Here is a 27431-nt window from a genome sequence, read left to right on the forward strand (position 1 = left end):
GCTCCCTCTAGTGTCTAGCTAGGTGTAGTGTATGTACATTAACCTGGGCCTCTCGGATACTGGGCCGGTGAAATTCCCGCCACGTCCGCCATCTCAACTTCAATCTCAACTCTCAACCTCATCCTGGTCCTAAGTGGCCTCCCTCTTAATCTGAGACCACGTACCCAGACCCCCTCAGCCAGTGGAAATATCGTCCTGCATCTACCCTGGCGAGCAATGTAAGAACTTTGTCCACCTGTTGGAATCATCCCTCATTCTTTTAAACTCTAGAGAATAGAGGTGCAGTCTCCGCAATCTCTGCTCATAGGAAAATTCCGCCATCCCAGTGATTTCAGTGAACCTTGCACTCTCTCCGTGGCAAATAGATCCTTCCTTGGGTAATGGAAGTGTACATGGTACTCCAGGTGCAGTCTCTCCAAGGCGCTATACAATTGCAGCAAGTATTCCTCACTCCTGTACACAAATCCCCTCGCAATAAAGGTCAACATACCATTTCTCTTTCTAATTGCTTGTTAGCTTTCAGTGCCTTACGATCAAGGACACCCAGGTCCCTATGGCCATCAACCCTTGCCAATCTCTCACCATTTCAGAAATACTCAGCGTTTCTGTTTTTCCCATCAGAGTGGGTAACTTCACATTTTCCCACATTAGATTCCATCTGCCATGTTCTTGTCCACTCACGGTCTAGCTAAATCACCTAGATGCCACTCTGTATCCTCCTCACAACTCACATTCCCGCTGAGTTTTGTTACATCGGCAAACATGAAAATATTGGGCACGATTCAGCCGGCAGGTTGTCCACGGCGCGGAGCCGGGCATGGTGGGCCAATCCCGAGAGAGCCCCACATTGAGCTTCGGGCTGAGCACCAAACCGATCGCGGGTTATCTGGCTCATTTCCCCCACCCCGGCACGATATGGATCAAGCCCAACAAGGGCATGATACAAATCTCGATATTCAAATGAGCTATTCAGCTTATTTAAATATGCCGATGCCACATTCTTCCGGCGCCTGGGAGTCAACTGAGTTGTACCAAATCGGCCGTTCCTTCACTGTCGCTGGGTCAAAATCCTGGGACTCCCTCCCTAACAGCACTGTGGGTGTACCTACACCTCAGGGACTGCAGCGGTTCAAGAAGGCAGCTCTGCACCACCTTCTGAAGGGGCAATTAGGGATGGATAGCAAACGCGGGGCCAGCCAGCCGTGCCCACATCTCATGGCGGGAAAAAAAGGTTGCAACCAACTGAACCGTAGCTCAGTCATCAAAAGTTCTTGCTGGATATAAACTGCACCTCAGGCAGAAGAAAAGGTCAAGTAAATCTACATCTCTCTCATCTGGTTTCAATTCAGTTTACATTTATAACACATAAGAAGAACCGTGAAGGTATCTATTCCTCTGTGTGTAATTTTCGTTGCTGAGTGGTAGCAAGAATATTATTCCACGATTTAGCATTCGTAAGGGAACTGATCCTGTGCAATATGTTTTAGATTGTCACAACGTCTAAAACCGAGGACAAGCACTCACACTTGGAGGAGGGATATGAAGAGACAGATGAGATTTAGCTACCTCACACTGAGGGAGGTGAACATGTGGAATGGATTTTCCAGCGGGACAGAGAGCGTGTAAAATTTATGAGAGCGATCTGGTAACATTTGGAGGGTGAGTCATTTTGGTCTTTTCCAATGTCTGTCAGAGAGTTCTTCCTTCAAATCTGGCAGATGTGCAGCGAGGGGCAACGTTTTAACCACCTCCTCAAGGGTGTTGCCCCCAAACCCCACCCCCTCCCACCCCTGCCACTCCCAGCTGCCGAATGCAAGCAGCAGCAGTGATTGGGGGGGGGGTTATTGTCACCAAAGCTCATGATGTCTTTGTCCACCGGCCGCGCATGCACGTTATCCATCGGGTGGCGAGTGGGATGGGGTGGGGTGGGTGAAAGGGAGGACTGGAGAACCATAAGTAGCATGAGCCCTGGCTGAATCTCCCCACCCTGACCCTGGAAGCCGAGGACAATTGCAGCAAGCCAGACACATGCTGGTCAGGCGCAACGCCCTGGCCTCTGAGATTGTGGGTTCGAGAATGACAACATTGAGAATACCACCCTGGGATAGCAGTGTGGTACCAATGGGGCACTGTCAGACTTCAAGCTGCCTGGTCCAGTGGACAGAACGGGTGGTCTGCAGTTGCTTAGTAACGTAAACTGACTCAGCATTGATGGGGGCAAAATCTGGCCCGAAACCTTCCAGTGCATTCCAGGACTGAATGTTGCAGGTCAACCTTCATGGAGCAAGTCATCATCTTACGAGACAGAATGCGGCAGCCCAGCACCTGGACAATATTTACCCCTCAATTGACCGCACTTTAAAAAAAGCATGTGATCAGGTTTATGGGTTGTGGACAAAGAACACAGAACAAAGAAATGTACAGCACAGGAACAGGCCCTTCGGCCCTCCAAGCCCGTGCCGACAATGCTGCCCAACTAAACTACAATCTTCTACACTTCCTGGGTCCATATCCCTCTATTCCCATCCTATTCATGTATTTGTCAAGATGCCCCTTAAATGTCACTATCGTCCCTGCTTCCACCACCTCCTCCGGTAGCGAGTTCCAGGCACCCACTACCCTCTGTGTAAAAAACCTGCCTCGTACATCTACTCTAAACCTTGCCCCTCGCACCTTAAACCTATGCCCCCTAGTAATTGACCCCTCTACCCTGGGGAAAAGCCTCTGACTATCCACTCTGTCTATGCGCCTCATAATTTTGTAGACCTCTATCAGGTCGCCCCTCAACCTCCATCGTTCCAGTGAGAACAAACCGAGTTTATTCAACCGCTCCTCATAGCTAATGCCCTCCATACCAGGCAACATTCTGGTAAATCTCTTCTGCACCCTCTCTAAAGCCTCCACATCCTTCTGGTAGTGTGGCGACCAGAATTGAACACTATACTCCAAGTGTGGCCTAACTAAGGTTCAATACAGCTGCAATATGACTTGCCAATTCTTATACTCAATGCCCCAGCCAATGAAGGCAAGCATGCCATATGCCTTCTTGACTACCTTCTCCACCTGTGTTGCCCCTTTCAGTGACCTGTGGACCTGTACACCTAGATCTCTCTGACTTTCAATACTCTTGTACTAGTCTACCATGAGGGACCTTGTCAAAGGCCTTACTGAAGTCCATATAGACAACATCCACTGCCCTACCTGCATCAATCATCTTTGTGACCTCCTCGAAAAACTCTATCAAGTTAGTGAGACACAACCTCCCCTTCACAAAACCATGCTGCCTCTCACTAATACGTCCATTGCTTCCAAATGGGAGTAGATCCTGTCTCGAAGGATTCTCTCCAGTACTTTCCCTACCACTGACGTAAGGCTCACCGGCCTGTAGTTCCCCGGATTATCCTTGCCACCCTTCTTAAACAGAGGAACAACATTGGCTATTCTCCAGTCCTCCGGGACATCACCTGAAGACAGTGAGGATCCAAAGATTTCTGTCAAGGCCTCAGAAATTTCCTCTCTAGCCTCCTTCAGTATTCTGGGGTAGATCCCATCAGGCCCTGGGGACTTATCTACCGTAATATTTTTCAAGACGCCCAACACCTCGTCTTTTTGGATCTCAATGTGACCCAGGCTATCTACACACCCTTCTCCAGACTCAACATCTACCAATTCCTTCTCTTTGGTGAATGCTGGTTCGGCCAGCATTTATTGCCCATCCCTAATTACCCTTCAGAAGGTGGTGGTGAGCTGCCTTCTTGAACCGCTGCAGTCCCTGAGGTGTAGGTACACCCACAGTGCTGTTCGGGAGGGAGTTCCAGGATTCTGACCCAGCGACAGTGAAGGAATGGCCGATATATTTCCAAGTCAGGATGGTGAGGGGCCCGGAGGGGAACTTCCAGGTGGTGGGGTTCCCAGGTATCTGCTTCTAGACGGTAGTGGTCATTGGGCCTTGGTGAGTTCCTGCAGTGCATCTTGTAAATGGTACACACGGATACCACTGTGCGTCGGTGGTGGAGGGAGTGAATGTCTGTGGATAAACACTGTAAATATTGTCTGTAATTTTCAATTTGATAGGCAACATAAAGTATTGGGAAAAAAAAGTTGCTTTCACTGAATGAAATGTCAACATTGAACAGTCACGGGATATATTTTTAAAAAAAATTATGAATAAAGTATATTTTCGGTAAAAAAAACTTTGTTGATCAGGCAGACATGCTGCTCACTGTTTTAAGCAGCCTCGATCTCAGTGAAACAGAGTTAATACCACAGTAGCTTTTGGAAAACACACAGAGTCATTGTTAATCTCAGCCCTAATCTACTGGGAGAAAACCTCTCGTGACACATGGCAAAACAGTGGGTTATTTCTCTCTGCGCTAACCTTCCAGTTCCACGACATCTAATTATCTGCGGTGAATCACGGAGCAGTACAATGAAGCAATCAGTGGAAGAATGGTGAGAGATGTTACTGAGCTACCGACCGTAAAGGCCACGCTAAACATTTTTAAAGCAAGACGGCTCCCATTTGCTGAGGCTTCTGAACGTTTGATCAGATTTTCAGGCACATTCCTCAGAGCTGCTATCTGGAAAAGATGGCTTATCAGGGGTCAGCGCTTTTAGCATTGCTGGGCATTTTAAGAAAACAAATAAATCGGCACGCTTAGACACAACATTGGGATTGTTCTGCATTTAACCACAAATATGCTATTAGGATCAACCAACGGAGCGTAGATGTGAGGTTGGCTTTGTTCAAAGATAACACTCTGGCCTCTGAGATGCACGTTTGTGGGTCCAAGAACTACTTCGCAACATTAAGTACATGATCCTGGGCTGTGGGTGCCGTGCCAAGAGAACATTAGAAGCTGCCCCTTAAAGTGGAAGAATGAGGGGAGATCTAATCGAGGTATATAAGATCATAGAATAGAATTTCTACAGTGCAGAAGGAGGCCATTCGGCCGGTCGAGACTGCATCGACCTTTGGAAAGAGCACCTGACCTAGTCCCACGCCTCCACCCCATCCCCGTAATCCAGTAAACCCTCCCAACATTTTGGACACTAAGGGACAATTTAGCATGGCCAGTCCACCTAACCTGCACTTTTTTGGAATGTGGGAGGAAACCGGAGCACCCGGAGGAAACCCACGCAGACATGGGGAGAAAGTGCAAACATAAGAACATAAGAACTAGGAGCAGGAGTAGGCCATCTGGCCCTTCGAGCCTGCTCCGCCATTCAATGAGATCATGGCTGATCTTTTGTGGACTCAGCTCCACTTTCCAGCCCGAAAACCATAACCCTTAATCCCTTTATTCTTCAAAAAACTATCTATCTTTATCTTGAAAACATTTAATGAAGGAGCCTCAACTGCTTCACTGGGCAAGGAATTCCATAGATTTACAACCCTTTGGGTGAAGAAGTTCCTTCTTAGCTCAGTTCTAAATCTACTTCCCCTTATTTTGAGACTATGCCCCCTAGTTCTGCTTTCACCCGCCAGTGGAAACAACCTGCCCGCATCTATCCTATCTATTCCCTTCATAATTTTATATGTTTCTATGAGATCCCCCCGCATCCTTCTAAACTCCAACGAGTACAGTCCCAGTCTACTCAACCTCTGCTCGTAATCCAACCCCCTCAACTCTGGGATTAACCTAATGAATCTCCTCTGCACACCCTCCAGCGCCAGTACGTCCTTTCTCAGGTAAGGAGACCAAAACTGAACGCAATGCTCCAGATGTGACCTCACTAACACCTTATACAATTGCAGCACAACTGATTGATTGATCGATTGACTAATTGATTGATTGATATTTATTGTCACATGTACCGAAGTACAGTGAAAAGTATTTTTCTGCGGCCAAGGGAACGTACACAGTACATACATAGTAGACAAAAGAATAATCGACAGAGTACATTGATGGTGCATCAACAAATACTGATTGGTTACAGTGCGGAACAAGGCCAGACAAGAGCAGCATAGGGCATTGAGATTAGTGTTCTGACAGGGAACAGATCAGTCCGAGGGGGAGTCGTTGAGGAGTCTTGTAGCTGTGGAGAAGAAGCTGTTCCTATGTCTGGATGTGCGGGTCTTCAGACTTCTGTATCTTCTGCCTGATGGAAGGGTCTGGAAGAGGGCAAAGCCTGGGTGGGAGGGGTCTCTGACAGTGCTGTCTGCCTTCCTGAGGCAGCGGGAGGTGAAGACAGAATCAATGTGGGGGTGGAGGGTGTGATGCGTCGGGCTGAGTTCACCACACTCTGTAGTTACTTGCGATCTTGGGCCGAGCAGTTGGCATACCAAACTGTGATGCAGCTGGATGGGATGCTCTCTGTGGCACATCTGTAGACGTTTATGAGAGTCGATGCAGACATGCCGAATTTCTTTAGCTTCGTAGGAAGTAGAGACGTTGTTGGGCTTTCTTGACTGTTGCATCAACGTGAGTGAACCAGGGCAGACTTCCCTAGTCTTAAATTCTATCCCTCTAGCAATGAAGGACAAAACTCCATTTGCCTTCTTAATCACCTGTTGCACCTATAAACTCCACACAGACAGTCACCCGGGACCCTGGAGCTGTGATAAAACGCATTAACAAAGTAGACGTAGAGCCGGATGCATCCTCTTGTGGGGCAAGAGGAACGAGAGGTCACAGTTTTAGAATAAAGGGTAGCTGATTTAAAACAGATGAGGAGAAATGACTTCTCTCTAAGAGTCGTGAATATGTGGAGATCAGTACCCCAGAGTGCGGTGGATGCTGGGACATTGAGTAAATGTAAGATAGATGTAAGGGGCAGCACGGTAGCACAAGTGGATAGCACTGTGGCTTCACAGCGCCAGGGTCCCAGGTTCGATTCCCCGCTGGGTCACTGTCTGTGCGGAGTCTGCACGTTCTCCCCGTGTCTGCGTGGGTTTCCTCCGGGTGCTCCGGTTTCCTCCCACAGTCCAAAGACGTGCAGGTTAGGTGGATTGGCCATGCTAAAAATTGCCCGTAGTGTCCATAAGGGTTGGGAGGGGTTATTGGGTTGCGGGGATAGGGTGGAAGTGAGGGATTAATGTGGGTCGGTGCAGACTCGATGGGCCGAATGGCCTCCTTCTGCACTGTATGTTCTATGTAATCTATGTAATAGATCTTTAATTAGTAGTGGGTTGAAGGGTTTCGGAGAACGTGCAGGAAAGTGGAGTTGAGGCCAGGAGAGATCAGCTACGATTGGATAGAATGACAGAGTGGGCTCGAGGGGCTGAATGGCCGACTCCTGCTCCTCATTCTTACATTCTCACGTAAGCACAATTTGACCAAAAATAAAATGTTCACGATAAAAACAGAGAGTGCTGGAAAACTCAGCAAGTCTGGCAGCATCTGTACAGAGTTACCGTTTTGAGTATGTTTGCCTCTTCATCGGAACTAAAAGAGGGGGAAAATGTGTTCGGAATTATTCTGTAGCTGGGAGAGATTGCAACAAGGGGCGGGATTCTCCGCAAACGGTGCGATGTCCGCCGACCGGCGCCAAAAACGGCGCGAATCAGTCCGGCATCGCGCCGCCCCAAAGGTGCGGAATTCTCCGCATCTTGGGGGGCCGAGCCCTCACCTTGAGGGGCTAGGCCCGCGCCGGAGTGATTTCCGCCCCGCCGGCTGGCGGGAAAGGCCTTTGGCGCCCCGCCAGCTGGCGCGGAAATGACTTTGCCGGATGACGCATGCGCGGGTGCGCAGGCGGCCGCTCACGGCATCCCCGCGCATGCGCAGTGGAGGGTGTCTCTTCCGCCTCCGCCATAGTGAAGACCATGGCGAAGGCGGAAGGAAAAGAGTGCCCCCACGGCACAGGCCCGCCCGCAGATCGGTGGGCCCCGATCGCGGGCCAGGCCACCGTGGGGGCATCCCCTGGGGCCAGATCGCCCCGCGCCCAGGACCCCGGAGCCCGCCCGCGCCGCCTTGTCCCGCCGTTCGAAAGGTGGTTCAATCCACGCCGGCTGGCGTGGGTTGACAGCGGCGGGACTTCGGCCCATCGCGGACCGGAGAATCGCCGGGGGTGGGCCCGCCGACCGGCGCGATTTCCGCCGACTGGCGCGGCACGATTCCCGCTCCTGCCGAATCTCTGGTGGCGGAGAATTCACGCCAGCCCCCGGCGATTCTCCGACCCGGTGGGGGGTCGGAGAATCGCGCCCCTGATGTCAGAAACTCACAAACAAGTGACAGTTACATTCGGCCACACAAGTGCCAGGCAATGACCATCTCCTACAAGAGAGGATCGAACCATCGCCCCGTGACATTCAATGGCATTACCATCGCTGAATCCCCCAAAAACAGCATCCTGGTGATTACCATTGATCAGAAACTGAACTGGACTAGTCACATTAATACCGCGGCCACCAGGGCAGGTCAAAGGCGAGGAATCCTACGGTGAGTAACTCACCTCCTGACCCCCCAAAGCCTGTCCACCATCTACAAGGCACAAGTCAGGAATACTCTCCACTTGCCTGGATGAGCGCAGCTCCAACAACACTCAAGAAGCTCAACACCATCCAGGACAAAGCAGCCCCGCTTGATTGCTCCCCTTTCCACAAATATTCAAACCCTCCTCCACCGACAAACAGTGGCAGCCGTGTGCACCATCTTCAAGATGCCACTGCAGGAACTCACCAAGGTTCCTTAGGCAGCACCTTCCAAACCCCATGACCACTACCATCTGGAAGGGCAAGATCAGCAGATACCTGGGAATCCCACCGCCTGGAGGTTCCCCTCCCAAGTCGCTCACCACCCTGACTTGGAAATATATCGGCCGTTCTTTCACTGTCGCTGGGGCAACATCTTGGAGCTCCCTCCCTAACAGCACAGCGGGGGTACCTACATCTCATGGATTGCAGCGGTTCAAGAAGGCAACGCACCACCACCTTCTGAAGGGCAATTAGTGATGGGCAATAAATGCGGGCCTAACCAGCGACGCCCACATCCCGTAAAATGAATTTTTAACAATGTTTGAATTGATGTGGCTTTCGCTCCACTTTCCTGCCGGCTTCCCACATTGCCCTCAACTCCCTTGTCAATCAAAATTCTGTCTGAGTCACCCACAGCCTCCACTGCTCTCTGGGGAAGAAAATTCCACAGACTAACCACCCTCTGAGAAAAGAAAATCCTCCTCACCTCCATCTGCAATGCCTCCTTAAGCTAGATTCCTCCTTGATGCCGCACTCATTCAAATGCTGCCTTGGGGGCAAGGCAGTCACTCTCGCATGCCCTCTTGAGTTCAGCTTTTTTTGTCCATGTTTGAACCAAGGCTTTAATGAGGTCTGGAGCTGAGTGACCCTGGTGGAGCCCCTATTGAGCAACAACGAGCTGGTAATTGCAAAGTAAGTGTCGCTTGCTAGCACATTTTTCATCACATTCCTGATGATCAAGAGTAGGCTGATTTGGGGTGGTAATTGGTCAGGTTGGATTTGTCCTGCTTTCTGTGTACAGGGCATACCCGGGCAATTTTCCACATTTCAGGGTAAATGTCAGGGTTGTAGCTGTACTGGAACAGCTTGGCTAGGGGCACGGCTAGTTCTGGGGTACAGGTCTCCAGTACTATTACCAAAATGTTATCAGAGGCCATAGTATTTGCGGCTCCCAGTGCCTTTATCTCACATGGAGTCAATCGAGTTGACTGAAGATTGTCACCTGTGATGCTGGGGACCTCAGGAGGAAGCCGAGATTGATCATCAACTTGGCATTTCTAGCTGAAGGCGATAACAAATGAACTGGCCATGTCTTTGGCACTGATGTACTAGGCACCTCCGTCATTGAGGATGGGGATATTTGTGGAGCATCCTCCTCCAGGGAGTTGCTAAACTGCTCACCACGTTTCAACATTCATCATTCTTTGGATGTAGCAGGGCTACAGAATTTAGACCTGAACCTTTGGTTGTGGAACCATTTAGCGCTGTCTACCCCCACACAAGTAGTCCTGTGTTGCAGCTTCACCAGGTTGAACATAGAACATACATAGAGCATAGAACATAGAGTGCAGAAGGAGGCCATTCGGCCCATCGAGTCTGCGCCGACCCACTTGAGCCCTCACTTCCACCCTATCCCCGTGAGCCAATAACCCCTCCTAACCTATTTTTGGACACTAAGGGCAATTTATCATGGCCAATCCACCTAACCTGCCGTCATTGGACTATGGGAGGAAACCGGAGCACCCGGAGGAAACCCACGCAGACATGGGGAGAACGTGCAGACTCCGCACAGGCAGTGACCCAGCGGAGAATTGAACCTGGGACCCTGGCGCTGTGAAGCCGCGGTGCTAACCACTGTGCTACCGTGCTGCCCTCCCGTGTTGACACCTCATTTTTTTTCGGTTAGCCAGGTGCTGCTGCTGCCACGCTCTCCTGCACTCTTAATTGAAGCAGGGTTGATCCCCTAGCTCGGAGGTGATGGCAACGTGGCGGATGTGCCGGGGCGTGAGGTTACAGATTACGGCTGAGTACAATTCTGCTGCGGCTGATGTCCCACAGCCCCTCATGGATTGCCCAGTCTTGAGTTGCTAGGTATGTTTGAAAACTATTCCATTTAGCATGATGGTGGTGTCAAAGGTGTTAAAGGACATGGAGCCCGGATAGGAGTATGAAGTTAGGACAAAGATCAACCATGATCTCACTGCATGGCAGCACGGACTCCATGGGTTGAATAGCCTCTCCTTCCTCTGTTCTTATTATCAATGGGAAAACTCATGTGAAGGACCACACTCCGTACTGCGGGACACTGCCAAGGCTGAAAAGTGTCAGAAAACAAAACAGGTATATCAGGAATATGGGGCGAAATTCTCCCGAAACGGCGCGATGTCCGCCGACTGGCGCCCAAAACGGTGCCAATCAGACGGGCATCGCACCGCCCCAAAGGTCCGGAATGCTCCGCATCTTTGGGGGCCGAGCCCCAACATTGAGGGGCTAGGCTGACGCCGGAGGAATTTCTGCCCCGCCAGCTGGCGCGGAAATGACATCTCGGGGCGGCGCATGCGCGGGAGCGTCAGCGGCCACTGACAGTTTCCCACGCATGCGCAGTGGAGGGAGTCTCTTCCGCCTCCGCCATGGTGGAGATCGTGGCGGAGGCGGAAGGGACAGAGTGCCCCCACGGCACAGGCCCGCCCGCGGATCGGTGGGCCCCGATCGCGGGCCAGGCCACCGTGGGGGCACCCCCGCGGGGCCAGATCGCCCCGCGCCCCCCCCAGGACCCCGGAGCCCACCCACGCCACCTTGTCCCGCCGTTCAAAAGGTGGTTTAATCCACGCCGGCGGGCCAGGCAATTTATCGGGGGACTTCGGCCCATCCGGGCCGGAGAATCGAGCGGGGGGGCCCGCCAACCGGCGCGGCCCGATTCCCGCCCCCACCGAATCTCCGGTGCCGGAGACTTCGGCAACCGGCGGGGGCGGGATTCACGCCAGCCCCCGGCGATTCTCTGACCCGGCGGGGGGTCGGAGAATGACGCCCATGATATATTAATGTTTTAGACGAGGAAGCTAAACATAATGGGCTGGAGTCTCCGTCCCGCCCCGCCACATTTCTGCCCCCACCCGCCGGCGGGATTCCCCGTTACACCGGCCAGTCAATGGGGTTTCCCATTGTGGGGCAGCCCCACGCCGTCGGGAAACCCCCGGGCTGCCGGCAAAGTAGAGAATCAAGCCGGCGGAGAATCCCGCCCAATATCTCCAAATTTGCAGATGACACAAAGCTGGGTGGGAGGGTGAGCTGTGAGGAGGATGCAGAGACGCCTCAGTGTAATTTGGACAAGCTGAGTGAGTGGGGGCACATGAATGGCTGATCCAGTACAATCTAGACACACGTGAAGTTATCCACTATTGTAGCAAAAACAGGAAGGCAGATTAATTTCTGAACAGCCATAAATTCGGAGAGGGGAATGTGCGACGAGACCTGGGTGTCCCTGTACACCAGTCTCTGAAGGTAAGCGTGCAGGTACAGCCGGTGGTAAAGAAGGCAAATGGTGCGTTGGCTTTCATAGCGAGAGGTTTCGAGTATAGGAACAGGGATGTGTTGCTGCAATTGTGCAGGGCCTTGGTGAGGCCACACCTGGAGTATTGTGAGCAGTTTTGGCCTCCTTCTCTGAGGAAGGATTTTCTTGCTCCAGAGGGAGTGCAGCGAAGGTTTACCAGACTGATTCCTGGGACGGCGGGACTGATGTACAAGGAGAGGCTGGGTCGGTTAGGATTAGATTCGCTGGAGTTTAGAAGAATGAGGGGGGAATCTCATAGAAATGTATAAAATTCAAACTGGACAGGAGAGGGTAGGTTCAGGAAGGATGTTCCTGATGGCGGGGAGTCCAGAATCAGGGGGTGACAGTCTGAGGATGCGAGGTACACCGTTTAGGACAGAGATGCGGAGAAAGCTCCTCACCCAGAGAGTGGTGCGCCTGTGGCATTCGTTACCACAGAAAACAGTCGAGACCAAAACATTATGGCCGGGACCCGACGTTGCGAATTCGTCCCGCTACCGCTGCCAGCGAGGACGGAGAACTTGCCGCTCAGCCGAAACCCCAGTCACTGTAGCGGGAACGGAGAATCCCGCCGGAGTGAACGGATGGCAAATCCCGCTGGATATCTTTTCAAGAGGCAGCTGGATATAGCTTCTGGGGGGGAAGTGGATCAAGGGATATGGGGGGAAAGCGGGTTTAGACTATTGAGTTGGACGATCAGCCATGATCATAATGAATGACGGAGCGGGCTCGAAGGGCCGAATGGCCTCCTCCTGCTCCTATTCTCTATGCTTCAATGCGCGGAATCTATAATTGTGGGGATTTGCCGAAGAACTCTGCTAATTTCTCCCTGTCTCTCAGTCTTCCACTTTTCTTTGTAAGTTGCTTGTAGCAGCTTCCCATTTACAACTTCAACTTGTCTAAAATGGTCATTCCCTTTCTTCCTCTTGCTCTACCTCCCTCTAATCTTCCTTCAGTCACCTCCTTCAGCAAGTTCGAATGCTTCAGAATACAGCCAGTCCAGCCTATTCTTGGCGGTATTCACTGACGTCCATTCCTCATTCATGCGTCCTGAGAACCTCTTTGTTGTTCTTGTGTTCTCTCCGGCTGACCCGCTCCATCTTGTGAGTGGCGCTTATTAAATGTCCTCAAAAGTAAACACTATTTCCGCTCTCCAAGCGCGCTGGTGTGGCAGGAAGGATCGAGAGCATTCCTGAAATTTGGGGTTATTGTTTCAAGCGTTTACCTGGACTCAGAGCTCCAAACTGAGCTCCTCTTCCCTACAGCATCATTGGTGGGGGTCCCCTGCTTCCCATCCCTCCCTTCGCACACCCCTGTCCCCCGACTCATTCCATTTTAGCTTGATCCGGAAGTGAAATCTACTTTCTCCGGCCCATATCCACCTGCCCCTAAAATCCTTCATCTTCCAACTCCCTCATCCTGCTATGCCCAGTCAATCAATATTCCATCATCTCCTCTCCTTGCTCCGCAGGACTGTTGCTGAGATAGAGGACCTGGAATCTATTTGCAGACAGGGTTTTTTGATCCTACCACTGGTTCTACCAAGAGTCTCTGGCAGATGAATTAGTTTGATTTTCAATTTACTCGCCCGCTGAGCAGAACTCTATGTCTCCTCTGGCTTCTGGATCTAATCCTGTTGCCATGGTAGCTCCTTTAGAGTCAAGGGTGTCATGATATTCAGGTAAACATCATAGCACCTACATACATTAATGCTGATGGACAAATCAACGGACCAATCAACACACACAACACGACAGCCAATCACAGGCAAGAGCATACACACTACAAAACAGAGAACACGACACTTCCCGGGCATTCCAGCAGGAGACAGCTCAGGGCACAGAGCTCATTACAAGCCACTCAGACATCCACCATGTGCTGAGTGCCACTACACGATAGAATTAGGAATAGGTCCACAGAATCAAGGGTCATGATCGAACCTCAGTAAACAGTTTACCAGTGTAAATAGATGTTTGAAATTAAACTGCGTTGTACCATTCGCAACCGTGTTGGTTCGTCTGTGTAGCAGAGCACCCAACACTTCAAAGGGTTCGCATCAGAAGCATACATGATGCTGATAATATCAGAGCACATGACTGAGAAGTAAGCAGGACCCTGGAGGTGGAGAAGCTACCAGGTTCGTGCAGAGGTCCAAATATGTAAATATTCTGTAAACTAAGAGTAATGATTCTGGAAAGCTACAGACTCGAGCAGCATACATTGGGGGAACAGCCAACCCCCAAAACTGCCGTCGAGACACTGTCCACGCAACAAAACAGTTCCTTGGCCAAGCTTCATCTTTTCCTCTGCTCTTCCGTTGGTTCCTCCGATTGGAAATCAGTCCCTGACCGGCTCCTGAATTAGCTTTTTCTCACTGCTGGCTCCAAGCTGGTCCCTCGAGACCCTGTTGATTCCTGAACCAGACTGCATTACACTCCTGCCTGTTACATCGAGGTCTCGCCTCAAGGTCGAACCTTGTGTATTGGACTGGTTGCCCCTTCTCTCAGTCACCCCCCTCCCTCGGCCTTCCTAGTTTCCTTGCCGCGGATACCTGCAATTTAAGGCTCCGTATCCATTTTTGTGCACACGTGTTTTCTGTCATTTCGAACCCCAAATCTCCAACCAACACTTTTCCTGTTTGGCGAACCCCACACCCTGGTCTGCTGTCTCGCCCTATTTCCCTCCAGCCAGCTTTTTATTCTCCTGGAGTATGACTGTCTCATGCGAACCCTCCCATTAGTGAGCACTATTATCCAGCCTCCTTTCTCACCGATTGGTTTGGATGGGTCATCATTAGTTGCTTTGTCCCCTGTCTCGAATGCAATCAAGCTTCTCGACACTCTCTACTTCCTCATAGTCAATCTATTAATAGCCTGGTCCCGACAGAACGGGTTTACATGTACTTCACCATTCTTATCAAATCCTTGCCTAACCCTAACCCTCCTGGTTGCGTATGGTGCAGCTTTGCCGCAAGCAACCTTTCATCACCAAAGCCCACCTTGGCCTCTCTCCCTTTCTCTCCCCTCCTTGGGTTGGTGGGTCTGAGGCAGTGGGGAGGGGGCTGCGGTATGGTGGGGCCCATGGGGTAGGGAGGGGGGTGCTGGTGGGCGCAGATAGCAATGGAGGCCAGGAAACCCAAGCTCTGTCTCCTTCACTCTCAGCCCCAGGAACAGCCCTGGAGGCCCCTGAGGTTGGTGGCCTGAGGCAATGCATCGCTTCCCACTTTCTGGTGCACAGCCTTGCCCGAGAGGGAGCCTGTGTCAGAGCTATGATGCAAACCTTGCTTCGCGAGAGGTGCCATCTGTCAGGTGGGACATTAAACCAAGGCTCTGCCTCACTGTTCAGGTAGACCTAATTGCCCCCATGAGCAAGGAGGGCTTCTCCCAGGTGTCCTGGGCCAATATTTATCCCTCAATCGGCATCGTTAAAAATACAGATGATCTGTTCATTATGGCATTATTGTTTGTGGGATCTGACTGTGCACAAAATGGCTGCCACAGTTCCTGCAGTAAATCTATGACTCCACTATTTGTTATTAATTTGTGGGATATGGGCACTCTAGTTGTCCATCACTAATTGCCCTTGACAGGCTACTTCCAAAGTATTTCATTGGCTGCAGTACATGTCGGGACATCCTGAGGTTGTGACTGGCTTTACAGAAATGCAAATCTTTCTCCAATAGTTCAGGCAGCCCTGTGGCAAAGTGGGTTGTGCCCCTGCCTCTGTGCCAGAAGCTCTGGGTTCAAGTTCTACCCCAGGGCTTGATGGCTAAGTTCATAACCTGGCCAAACAGGTTCATTATCAGCCCGCAAATCCTTCCAATGGCTGGTGTAAAGAGCAGGAGAGATTCCTGGTCTACCGTGTGATGTGCTGCTTGGGGCTCAACATTCAGTTCAACCACTTGAGATTTTGACCTTTCTGCTCCATCTTGACCCCCTTTTATCCAAAAATAAATAAATGTTTGGTGTCAACACAACTCCCCCTCTCCCCCACTGGGTCATTTGTTCTTAAGTGATTCTCTCATTGAGCACCCAATTCAACAATTTCAGATGATTAGCTCTACCCCACTTCGACCCCTTTATTTTCATCCCATTTCATTTTAACTGTCTTTTACCATTACGTTCTTTCTTGGCTTTCTTTATAAATATATGTAATCCCCCGCTCTTTCCCCCTATCCTATCCTCCTTTCCTTTTCTCCCCTTTGCTTCCCCCTCCCCCTCCCCCACATCTACATCTGTCACAGTTTACCCTCTGATGTTAGTTTCTCTGCAGTTTGGCCTTTCACACCTTTTGTTCTCTCTGGGGACTGCCATTCGCACTCTGTTCCCATGGTTTCTGTGGCTATTAGCACCCTGTTCCCATGGTTTCTGTGGCCATTAGCTATGAGTCATCTTTCAATCTCTCGCGACACAGTATAAATATTTCCCACTTTCTAAGTCTTTTAGCTTTGACAAAGGGTCATCTGGACTCGAAACATCAGCTCTTTTTTCTCCCTACAGATGCTGCCAGACCTGCTGAGATTTTCCAGCATTTTCTCTTTGGTTTCAGATTCCAGCATCCGCAGTACATAAGAACATAAGAACTAGGAACAGGAGTAGGCCATCTGGCCCCTCGAGCCTGCTCCGCCATTCAATGAGATCATGGCTGATCTTTTGTGGACTCAGCTCCACTTTCCGGCCCGAACACCATAACCCTTAATCCCTTTATTCTTTAGAAAGGTATCTATCTTTTTCTTAAAAACGTTTAAAGAAGGAGCCTCAACTGCTTCACTGGGCAAGGAATTCCAGAGATTCACAACCCTTTGGGTGAAGAAGTTCCTCCTAAACTCCGTCCTAAATCTACTTCCCCTGATTTTGAGGCTATGCCCCCTAGTTCTGCTTTCCCCGACCAGTGGAAACAACCTGCCCGTATCTATCCTATCTACTCCCTTCATAATTTTATATGTTTCAATAAGATCCCCCCGCATCCTTCTAAACTCCAATGAGTACAGTCCCAGTCTACTCAACCTCTCGTCATAATCTAATCCCCTCAACTCTGGGATCAACCTAGTGAATCTCCTCTGCACTCCCTCCAGTGCCAATATGTCCTTTCTCAGGTAAGGAGACCAAAACTGAACACAATACTCCAGATGCGGCCTCACCAACACCCTATACAATTGCAGCATAACCTCCCTAGTCTTGAACTCCAGCCCTCTAGCAATGAAAGACAAAACTCGATTAGCCTTCTTAATCACCTGTTGCACCTGCACACCAACTTTTTGCGACTCGTGCACCAGCACACCCAGGTCCCTCTGCACAGCAGCATGTTTTAACATCTTACCGTTTAAATAATAATCCATTCTGCTGTTATTCCTCCCAAAATGGATAGCCTCACACTTGGCAACATTGAATTACATCTGCCAGACCCTAGCCCATTCAGCTAACCTATCTAAATCCTTCTGCAGACTTCCGGTATCCTCTGCACTTTTTGCTTTACCACTCATCTTAGTGTCGTCTGCAAACTTTGACACATTGCACTTGGTCCCCAACTCCAAATCGTCTATGTAAATTGTGAACAACTGCGGGCCCAACACTGATCCTTGAGGGACCCCACTAGTTACAGGTTGCCAACCAGAGAAACACCCATTTATCCCCACTCTCTGCTTTCTGTTAGTTAACCAATCCTCTACCCATGCTACCACTTTACCCTCAATGCCATGCATCTTTAGTTTATGCAGCAACCTTTTGTGTGGCACCTTGTCAAAAGCTTTCTGGAAATCCAGATATACCACATCCATTGGCTCCGCGTTATCTACTGCACTGGTAACGTCCTCAAGAAATTCTACCAAATTAGTCAGACACGACCTACCCTTTGTGAACCCATGCTGCGTCTGCCCAATGGGACAATTTCCCTCCAGGTGCCCCGCTAGTTCCTCCTTAATGATAGATTCCAGCATTTTCCCTACAACCGAAGTTAAGCTTACCGGCCTATAATTACCCGCTTTCTGCCGACCTCCTTTTTTAAACAGTGGTGTCACGTTTGCTACTTTCCAATCCTCTGGGACCACCCCAGAGTCTAGTGAATTTTGATAAATTATCACTAGTAATTAGCTTTTATTTGCGCATCTTTGTTCTCCTATTCACACATTCTGCTATCTCACCTTTATGCCACTATCAGCACCTTCTTTCGTCCTTCCCACTGCCATTAACACTTCCTCCATCTTGTGTCCTGCACATCTTTGGCCAATCTCTCCTGGCTCCCACCTATCTCTGACCTTCCACTTTGCTCCACCATCTCCACCCCCTTTCTGCACCAGCACACAATCCACCTCTTTGGCTCTGAAGAAGAGTCACATGGAACTCAAAAGATCAACTCTGTTTCTCTCCTCGTTCCACAGATGCTGCCAGAGCAGTTGAATATTTCCAGCATTTTTCTGTTTTATTTCTACTTCCAGCATCTGCAGTGATGTGCTTTTATTTATGTGATTGGTGGAATATGGAAGCCTCCACCATTACTAACCATGCTGTACACCACAACGCGAGCGAACCATAACACCATTTCAATAGATCAGGGCCGGAATTTGGCAGACCATGTTGTCCCGCCAGAGATGAATGACCTCTGATTAGCGCTCGTGCTATGAGCGGTGATTCACTATCCCTTGCTCTCACTTCTTCTTTTTCTCTGCAGAAAGGTGGGGGTGGGGGGGGGGGGGTGGGGGGGTGCGATGGGCAGGATTGGCATTGTGGGCCTCTGAGGATCTTTGGAGACAACTCCCTAAAAGAGTTATTCCCTTGGTCCAGCGCAAGGTCCACTGAGCAGGGGCCACGCTGGATTCTTGCCCATGTCAATCCCGGCCCAGAGGACTGGATTCTTGCCCATGTCAATCCCGGCCCAGAGGACTGGATTCTTGCCCATGTCAATCCCGGCTCAGAGGACCGGAAATTCGCGTGGGTTTGGAGAGTCCAGTGCCCAGCCCGTCAATAGGATGCAAATGGGTCAATTTGACCCACTCCGCTGGCGCAGGTTGCGAACCTCGATGCCGCTCCCAGCAGGGGACTGGAGCTTCGGAATGTGATCGGAACTGGGCGGCGATCCCGTTTTTTTTGGCTGCGCTAGAGTATCCGTCACATCGGGAACTCCGCTACTCGCGGCAGGCCATGGAGAATCCTGCCCCGGATCTATCAAATATGGAATTTCAATGCTTAACGTGAGGAGCACCAAGCCATCAGGAGCAATGTACGTCGGTGAGCTATTCGATCATGAGGGAGGGGTGGAGTGTCCCTGAATCTACCCTCATCTGATAGCCAGAAGAGTCACGGGATAGTGTTAGCATTGGCAAGGCCTCTGCCAAATACCTGGGTTCAAACAGCAAAGAACCGGGGCTGGATTCTCCGTTACAGCGGCTACGTGCTGGCACCTGTGGAGCATGTGTGGTCTTTTACAATCAATCTGTGTGAAACCCTCACCGATTGCGGATCTGGTGAGGGGTCAGCACCGGAGGTGGGTGCATACAACATGGCACCGGCCATGCGCCGACCCGACCCGCCATCCGTGACCCCACAGCCCACTCCCCCCCCCCACCCCCGGCCATCCACTTTCCACCCCCCCCACCAGTCCCCCCCCGGCCAGCGGCAAGGAGCGCGGCCGAGTGTGACGGCACTGGACACAGTCCGCAGCCCCCATGCCGGGTTCCCGCACGGCTGAGATCACACATGTCCCAGGAGCTCGGCCCACTGGGGGGGGGGGGGCGGGCATTGCGGGAGGTCCGGCCGATAACCCGCCAACGCCGTTTCAACGGCGCGTCTCAATAACGCCAGTCCGGAGGCGGTGGAGCATGGCTGACCGGAGTCGATTTAGGCCTCGGAGCTTATTCTCTGCCTGATCGCCGAGCACGATTTTGGTGTTGGACAATGGAGAATCACGCCCCTTATCTGCCTTACACATTTACTACGATAGTAATGTTGTACTGAACAGAGGGGGAAGCAAAACTGTAAATGAACCTGGCAGAGATTGGAGTACAAGAGAAATTTGAAAGCCTTGTCAGCTGTTCTGTGTCCCAGTTACCCTCCAGGAAGTAACGGAGGTGCGAGTGGATGGGTGCGCGGATATGCAGCTATCCTACCTGTTCACACTGCGCCAGACCAAGAAGATGGAGCTTTATATGTGCAGACCTAAGGGTGTTTGCTACACACTCCTGCTAAAGTTAGAAAAGGACAGAGTGAGTTGTTTATAACTTCAAAGCTGGCCTGGTGGATCATTGAAGCCCTTTTAAACTCATGTTGCTTTTGGCAATGACTTCAGTTGGATTGCAAACACAGCACAATGCCAGTTTGCATTGGCAAGAACCTCCACAGGACCCAACAGATGTTAAACTATGAGGATGATAGCCATGATGTGGAGATGCCGGCGTTGGACTGGGGTGAGCACCGTAAGAAGTCTTACTTCAGCAGTCAAGGGCATTCAGCCTCTGATCTTCGGGTAAACGTTCTCCAAGGTGGCCTTCAGGACGCGCGACAACGCAGAATCGCCGAGCAGAAGCTTATCGCCACGTTTCGCACACGTGAGTACGGCCTCAACCGGGACCTTGGATTCATGTCGCATTACATTCACCCCCCCCACCATCATCTGGCCTGGGCTTGCGAAATCCTACCAACTGTCCTGGCTTGAGACAATTCACACCTCTTTAACCTGGGGTTACCCCTCTCTCTGGATCTGCAAATGCTCGCATTCAAAGCATTGTCTTGCATCTTTGACTTTGTCTATCTATATGTTTCTAGAACGTAGCTCTTCACCTGAGGAAGGAGCAGTGCTCCGAAAGCTAGCGATTCGAAACAAACCTGTTGGACTTTAACCTGGTGTTTGTTGTAAGACTGAGATGATCTGGAACGATAAGAGTTTTAGTTACAGAATAATTGCAGTCGAGATCTTAAATGGTAAATGCAACAACGCTTGATTGAGTTCGCTCGGACACTCGCATGAACTCCCCTCAGTCCCGCTCATCTTTGAGAGAGTGCTATGGGACCTTTAAAATGACACACTGGGTCAGATGGGACCTTGCCTTAATATCTCATCTGATAATCAGCACCTCTGACTGTGCAGCACTGCCTGAGGACTGCACTGCTAGTGCCAGCCTAAATGATGTGGTCAAGCCTGTGATGTGGAACTTGGTCTCACAGCGTTCTAACTGACAGTAAGACCCATTTTTTCTTTATTCATTGGTGGGATGTGGGCATCGCTGGGCTGGTCCAGCATTTTTCGCCCATCCCTAATTGCCACGTTGAGCCATTTCAGAGGGCAGTTAAGGGTCAACCAGATTGCTGTGGGTCTGGAGTCACATGTAGGCCAGACCGGGTAAGGGCGGCAGATTTCCTTCCCTAAAGGACATTAGTGAACCGGATAGTCTTTTACAACAATCGATGATAGTTTTCAGGTCATCGCTGCTGAGACGAGCTTTTATATTCCAGATTTTATTAACTGAATTTAAATTCCACCAGCTGCCGCGGTGGTATTTGATCCCATGTCCCCAGGGCGTTGGTCTGGGCCTATGCATCCCGAGGGGCCAGCGACATTACCACGGTGCCACCTTCGCCCCAGCTCCCCCTCCCACTGAACCGTAGGTTATTGTGAGGGGAGGGCGGTGTATTTTCTAAGTAGAATTGCGATATGTGTTGGCTGAAATCTGTATTCACTCACTGCGCCGACCTGGATCCCACCGCCTTGCTGGCCTTCCATTCTGTTCCTCGGGAGATACTAGCCATACAGGTTTAAGCTGGAGTCTCCAACCCTTGAAGATTAGATTCCAGGACACTATTGTGAGCAAATCTCCGAGAGGAACATTACAAGGGACATTAAAAATGTGTTTTTTACATTTTCGCTGAACACTTAATTCATTAATTTCAAAACAATATTGCGGCGGGGGGAGAAATGTCCGTGAAAACTCTCATGAATTATCCACTCAGGTAATGAAGACGTTTTGTATGTTCCGATTGGCACTTTGAGCTGTGAAGATCAACATGTTGGGCAACCAATGACTGAGCGCAATGGTGGTACGGGCAGTGTGGGCAGTGTGGACGGTGTGGGCAGTGTGGGCAGTACGGGCAGTGTGGGCAGTGTGGGCAGTGTGGGCAGTGTGGGCAGTGTGGGCAGTGTGGGCAGTGTGGGCGGTGTGGGCAGTGAGTCAGTGTGGGCAGTGTGGACGGTGTGGGCGGTGAGTCAGTGTGGGCAGTGTGGACAGTGTGGGCAGTGTGGGCAGTGTGAGCGGTGTGGGCAGTGTGGGCGGTGAGTCAGTGTGGGCAGTGTGGGCTGTGAGTCAGTGTGGGCAGTGTGGACAGTGTGGGCAGTGTGAGCAGTGTGAGCGGTGTGGGCAGTGTGGGCAGTGTGGGCAGTGTGGGCGGTGAGTCAGTGTGGGCAGTGTGGGCAGTGTGGACGGTGTGGGCGGTGAGTCAGTGTGGGCAGTGTGGGCAGTGTGGGCGGTGAGTCAGTGTGGGCAGTGTGGGCGGTGCGGGCAGTGTGGACAGTGTGGGCGGTGTGGGCAGTGTGGGCGGTGTGGGCAGTGTGGGCAGTGTGGGCGGTGAGTCAGTGTGGGCAGTGTGGGCAGTGTGGGCGGTGAGTCAGTGTGGACAGTGTGGGCAGTGTGGGCAGTGTGGGCAGTGTGGGCGGTGAGTCAGTGTGGGCAGTGTGGGCGGTGCGGGCAGTGTGGACAGTGTGGGCGGTGTGGGCAGTGTGGGCGGTGTGGGCAGTGTGGGCAGTGTGGGCGGTGAGTCAGTGTGGGCGGTGTGGGCGGTGCGGGCGGTGTGGGCAGTGTGGGCGGTGAGTCAGTGTGGGCGGTGTGGGCGGTGAGTCAGTGTGGGCGGTGTGGGCGGTGCGGGCAGTGTGGGCAGTGTGGGCGGTGAGTCAGTGTGGGCAGTGTGGACAGTGTGGGCAGTGTGGGCGGTGTGGGCAGTGTGGGCAGTGTGGGCGGTGTGGGCAGTGTGGGCGGTGTGGGCAGTGTGGGCAGTGTGAGCGGTGTGGGCGGTGTGGGCAGTGTGGGCGGTGTGGGCGGTGTGGGTGGTGTAGGCAGTGTGGGCAGTGTGGGCAGTTTGGGCGGTGTGGGCGGTGTGGGCGGTGTGGACAGTGTGGGCAGTGTGGGCGGTGAGTCAGTGTGGGCAGTGTGGACAGTGTGGGCAGTGTGGGCGGTGTGAGCGGTGTGGGCGGTGTGGGCGGTGTGGGCAGTGTGGGCAGTGTGGGCGGTGTGGTTGGTGTGGGCAGTGTGGACGGTGTGGGCAGTGTGGGCAGTGTGGACGGTGTGGGCAGTGTGAGCGGTGTGAGCAGTGTGGGCGGTGTGGGCAGTGTGGGCGGTGTGGGCAGTGTGAGCGGTGTGAGCAGTGTGGGCGGTGTGGACAGTTTGGGCAGTATGGGCGGTGTGGGCGGTGTGAGCAGTGTGGGCAGTCTGGGCAGTGTGGACTGTGTGGGCGGTGTGGGCAGTGTGGGCGGTGTGGACAGTTTGGGCAGTGTGGACTGTGTGGGCGGTGTGGGCGGTGTGGGCAGTGTGGGCGGTGTGGGCAGTGTGGGCGGTGTGGGCAGTGTGGGCGGTGTGGGCGGTGTGGGCAGTGTGGACGGTGTGGGCAGTGTGGACGGTGTGGGCAGTGTGAGCAGTGTGGGCTGTGTGGACGGTGTGGGCAGTGTGGGCAGTGTGGGCGGTGTGGGCAGTGTGGGCAGTGTGGGCAGTGTGGGCAGTGTGGGCAGTGTGGGCAGTGTGGGCGGTGTGGGCAGTGGGCAGTGTGGGCAGTGTGGGCAGTGTGGGCGGTGTGGGCAGTGTGGGCGGAGTGGGCAGTGTGGACGGTGTGGACGGTGTGAGCAGTGTGGGCGGTGTGAGCAGTGTGGGCAGTGTGGGCAGTGTGGGCAGTGCGGGCGGCGTGGGCAGTGTGGGCGGTGTGGGCAGTGTGGGTAGTGTGGGTATTGTCGGCAGTGTGGGCGGTGTGGGCAGTGTGGGCGGTGTGAGCAGTGTGGGCAGTGTGGGCAGTGCGGGCAGTGTGGGCGGTGTGGGCAGTGTGGGCGGTGTGAGCAGTGTGGGCGGTGTGGGCAGTGTGGGCAGTGCGGGCAGTGTGGGCAGTGTGGGCAGTGTGGGCAGTGTGGGCGGTGTGAGCAGTGTGGGCAGTGTGGGCAGTGCGGGCAGTGTGGGCGGTGTGGGCAGTGTGGGCGGTGTGAGCAGTGTGGGCAGTGTGGGCGGTGTGGGCAGTGTGGGCGGTGTGAGCAGTGTGGGCAGTGTGGGCAGTGCGGGCAGTGTGGGCAGTGTGGGCAGTGTGGGCAGTGTGGACGGTGTGGGCGGTGTGGACGGTGTGAGCAGTGTGGGCGGTGTGAGCAGTGTGGGCAGTGTGGGCAGTGCGGGCGGCGTGGGCAGTGTGGGCGGTGTGGGCAGTGTGGGCAGTGTGGGTAGTGTGGGTATTGTCGGCAGTGTGGGCGGTGTGGGCAGTGTGGGCTGTGTGAGCAGTGTGGGCAGTGTGGGCAGTGTGAGCAGTGTGGACGGTGTGGGCAGTGTGGGCAGTGTGGGCGGTGTGGGCAGTGTGGGCGGTGTGGGCAGTGTGGGCAGTGTGGGTAGTGTGGGTTTTGTCGGCAGTGTGGGCGGTGTGGGCAGTGTGGGCGGTGTGAGCAGTGTGGACGGTGTGGGCAGTGCGGGCAGTGTGGGCAGTGTGGGCAGTGTGGGCAGTGTGGGCGGTGTGGGCAGTGTGGACGCTGTGGGCGGTGTGGACGGTGTGAGCAGTGTGGGCGGTGTGGGCAGTGTGTGTGGTGTGGGCGGTGTGACCGTTGTGGGCAGTATGGGCAGTGTGGGTGGTGTGTGTGGTGTGGGCGGTGTGACCGTTGTGGGCAGTGTGGGCAGTGTGGGTGGTGTGGGCGGTGTGGGCAGTGTGGGCAGTGTGGGCGGTGTGGGCAGTGTGGGTGGTGTGGGCGGTGTGGGCAGTGTGGGCGGTGTGACCGTTGTGGGCAGTGTGGGCGGTGTGGGCAGTGTGGGCGGTGTGGGCGGTGTGAGCAGTGTGGGCAGTGTGGGCAGTGTGTGTGGTGTGGGCGGTGTGACCGTTGTGGGCAGTGTGGGCAGTATGGGTGGTGAGTCAGTGTGGGCGGTGTGGGCGGTGCGGGCGGTGTGGGCAGTGTGGGCGGTGAGTCAGTGTGGGCGGTGTGGGCGGTGAGTCAGTGTGGGCGGTGTGGGCGGTGCGGGCAGTGTGGGCAGTGTGGGCGGTGAGTCAGTGTGGGCAGTGTGGACAGTGTGGGCAGTGTGGGCGGTGTGGGCAGTGTGGGCAGTGTGGGCGGTGTGGGCAGTGTGGGCGGTGTGGGCAGTGTGGGCAGTGTGAGCGGTGTGGGCGGTGTGGGCAGTGTGGGCGGTGTGGGCGGTGTGGGTGGTGTAGGCAGTGTGGGCAGTGTGGGCAGTTTGGGCGGTGTGGGCGGTGTGGGCGGTGTGGACAGTGTGGGCAGTGTGGGCGGTGAGTCAGTGTGGGCAGTGTGGACAGTGTGGGCAGTGTGGGCGGTGTGAGCGGTGTGGGCGGTGTGGGCGGTGTGGGCAGTGTGGGCAGTGTGGGCGGTGTGGTTGGTGTGGGCAGTGTGGACGGTGTGGGCAGTGTGGGCAGTGTGGACGGTGTGGGCAGTGTGAGCGGTGTGAGCAGTGTGGGCGGTGTGGGCAGTGTGGGCGGTGTGGGCAGTGTGAGCGGTGTGAGCAGTGTGGGCGGTGTGGACAGTTTGGGCAGTATGGGCGGTGTGGGCGGTGTGAGCAGTGTGGGCAGTCTGGGCAGTGTGGACTGTGTGGGCGGTGTGGGCAGTGTGGGCGGTGTGGACAGTTTGGGCAGTGTGGACTGTGTGGGCGGTGTGGGCGGTGTGGGCAGTGTGGGCGGTGTGGGCAGTGTGGGCGGTGTGGGCAGTGTGGGCGGTGTGGGCGGTGTGGGCAGTGTGGACGGTGTGGGCAGTGTGGACGGTGTGGGCAGTGTGAGCAGTGTGGGCTGTGTGGACGGTGTGGGCAGTGTGGGCAGTGTGGGCGGTGTGGGCAGTGTGGGCAGTGTGGGCAGTGTGGGCAGTGTGGGCAGTGTGGGCAGTGTGGGCGGTGTGGGCAGTGGGCAGTGTGGGCAGTGTGGGCAGTGTGGGCGGTGTGGGCAGTGTGGGCGGAGTGGGCAGTGTGGACGGTGTGGACGGTGTGAGCAGTGTGGGCGGTGTGAGCAGTGTGGGCAGTGTGGGCAGTGTGGGCAGTGCGGGCGGCGTGGGCAGTGTGGGCGGTGTGGGCAGTGTGGGTAGTGTGGGTATTGTCGGCAGTGTGGGCGGTGTGGGCAGTGTGGGCGGTGTGAGCAGTGTGGGCAGTGTGGGCAGTGCGGGCAGTGTGGGCGGTGTGGGCAGTGTGGGCGGTGTGAGCAGTGTGGGCGGTGTGGGCAGTGTGGGCAGTGCGGGCAGTGTGGGCAGTGTGGGCAGTGTGGGCAGTGTGGGCGGTGTGAGCAGTGTGGGCAGTGTGGGCAGTGCGGGCAGTGTGGGCGGTGTGGGCAGTGTGGGCGGTGTGAGCAGTGTGGGCAGTGTGGGCGGTGTGGGCAGTGTGGGCGGTGTGAGCAGTGTGGGCAGTGTGGGCAGTGCGGGCAGTGTGGGCAGTGTGGGCAGTGTGGGCAGTGTGGACGGTGTGGGCGGTGTGGACGGTGTGAGCAGTGTGGGCGGTGTGAGCAGTGTGGGCAGTGTGGGCAGTGCGGGCGGCGTGGGCAGTGTGGGCGGTGTGGGCAGTGTGGGCAGTGTGGGTAGTGTGGGTATTGTCGGCAGTGTGGGCGGTGTGGGCAGTGTGGGCTGTGTGAGCAGTGTGGGCAGTGTGGGCAGTGTGAGCAGTGTGGACGGTGTGGGCAGTGTGGGCAGTGTGGGCGGTGTGGGCAGTGTGGGCGGTGTGGGCAGTGTGGGCAGTGTGGGTAGTGTGGGTTTTGTCGGCAGTGTGGGCGGTGTGGGCAGTGTGGGCGGTGTGAGCAGTGTGGACGGTGTGGGCAGTGCGGGCAGTGTGGGCAGTGTGGGCAGTGTGGGCAGTGTGGGCGGTGTGGGCAGTGTGGACGCTGTGGGCGGTGTGGACGGTGTGAGCAGTGTGGGCGGTGTGGGCAGTGTGTGTGGTGTGGGCGGTGTGACCGTTGTGGGCAGTATGGGCAGTGTGGGTGGTGTGTGTGGTGTGGGCGGTGTGACCGTTGTGGGCAGTGTGGGCAGTGTGGGTGGTGTGGGCGGTGTGGGCAGTGTGGGCAGTGTGGGCGGTGTGGGCAGTGTGGGTGGTGTGGGCGGTGTGGGCAGTGTGGGCGGTGTGACCGTTGTGGGCAGTGTGGGCGGTGTGGGCAGTGTGGGCGGTGTGGGCGGTGTGAGCAGTGTGGGCAGTGTGGGCAGTGTGTGTGGTGTGGGCGGTGTGACCGTTGTGGGCAGTGTGGGCAGTATGGGTGGTGTGGGCGGTGTGGGCAGTGTGGGTGGTGTGGGCGGTGTGGGCAGTGTGGGCAGTGTGGGCGGTGTGGGCAGTGTGGGTGG

General features: G+C 54.0%; 1 long non-coding RNA gene across 1 annotated transcript in view; it reads left to right on the forward strand.

The window, feature by feature from the left end:
• The window catches only part of LOC140427159 (uncharacterized), a 113698-nt gene that overhangs the window by 1537 nt on the left and 84730 nt on the right, over positions 1-27431 (forward strand). Inside the window, exon 2 of the long non-coding RNA XR_011948402.1 lies at positions 1488-1659. This is a non-coding gene — a long non-coding RNA (uncharacterized lncRNA). The remainder of the gene's footprint in view (positions 1-1487; positions 1660-27431) is intronic.

This window comes from Scyliorhinus torazame, chromosome 7, assembly GCF_047496885.1.
Source record: "Scyliorhinus torazame isolate Kashiwa2021f chromosome 7, sScyTor2.1, whole genome shotgun sequence".
Lineage (NCBI taxonomy): Eukaryota > Metazoa > Chordata > Chondrichthyes > Carcharhiniformes > Scyliorhinidae > Scyliorhinus > Scyliorhinus torazame.